This window comes from Topomyia yanbarensis, chromosome 2 (assembly GCF_030247195.1).
Source record: "Topomyia yanbarensis strain Yona2022 chromosome 2, ASM3024719v1, whole genome shotgun sequence".
Classification (NCBI taxonomy): Eukaryota; Metazoa; Arthropoda; class Insecta; order Diptera; family Culicidae; genus Topomyia; species Topomyia yanbarensis.
The window spans coordinates 385,322,008-385,323,292 of NC_080671.1; the positions used below are offsets into that span (position 1 = coordinate 385,322,008).

General features: G+C 40.2%; 1 non-coding gene across 1 annotated transcript; it reads left to right on the plus strand.

The window, feature by feature from the left end:
- The first annotated feature begins 912 nt into the window (after nt 1-912).
- On the plus strand, nt 913-986 carry Trnat-agu (transfer RNA threonine (anticodon AGU)). Its single transcript has one exon. It is a non-coding gene; the product is annotated as a tRNA-Thr (tRNA).
- The last annotated feature ends 299 nt before the right edge of the window (nt 987-1,285 follow it).

The following is a 1,285-nucleotide window of genomic DNA, read 5'->3' on the forward strand; positions in this document are numbered from 1 at the left end:
AGCCTTTGACCTCCTCGAGAACTTTGCCGAAAACACAATTTTTCCAAGTTATTAGACCTTTGAGATACACCATAATCGACAATGTGCTGAAAGCTTCTACGCTCACTAGCGCCGCATAGTGAGAGTATTCCAAACTAATTTGGTACCGTTGGGTAGTCCTCGATCTCTCGAGCAACTTTGCTGAAGACAGTACTACTCCATCTAATCACGATGTTGAGATATAGAATTATTTTAACATGTGTTGAATATTTGCATTAGTACTAGCGCCACCTGGTGGGGTAATTGCGAGTTATACTTTCTACCATCTAGAAGCTCTGGACTTCTCTTATAAATTCCCGGAAGACACCACCTTGCGAAATAATCAGTCTTGATATATTTGACATTGAATCCATTTGATGATAGTCGAATTTACGACGAGAAGTTCGATTTATTTACTCTTTCCCCTGGCGGCACAGTTCTCAACTAATTGGATACCCTATAACTCTAAGTTGTAGGCCCAAGTGAATATAACAACTTTGCCAAAAAAAAAGTATGGCGCTACATGTTGACGCGGACAAAATAATCGGCCACAGTCGAAATCCCATAAGCTATGGGTATCCTACAACACGGATTCCTTTTTCACGCCCCCAGTTAATTGCGTAGTAGGAGATCCTACTGTACTCGACATCAAAATGTTAAACAGTGAATAAAATAAATTTTGTTTGTGTCTGGTAGGAGTACCTCCTTTTTACCTCCGCCGAAGCTTGTCAATTTTCAATTTACCCTTCGGAATCCACATACTGAGTGTGATAAAATAATGCGGTGGAAAATGTGGAAAAGAATAAATTCAAAGCGGCTATAACTTCTTGTCGTTTTTCGCCGGAAATTTAAGAAAATCTGACAAAGCGTGTCGCGATCACATCCCTACACAACGGCGCCGTGGCTTAGTTGGTTAAAGCGCCTGTCTAGTAAACAGGAGATCGTGAGTTCGAATCTCGCCGGAGCCTGATCCAGGGGTGGGTGGTGGATATCGTTGTGTTTAAAAAGCAACTTTAGAAAAAACCCCTCGATGATCTTTTTTTTACATAATCACAAAACATTTATGCAAACCCAAATAGCGTGTGTCGACCGTGAACTTGATTCGCTCATTTTTTCTGTGCGATATAGATCAAAAAATATTTTTATTGAACTTGTATGAGTTTGAAAGAAAAAGGTTCAACACAAAAAGGTGTGTCGTTGTACCACCAAGGGGCACCTAATCTGGAAACTATACCAAAACATAAAAGTAAAACAAGATACGAGACGG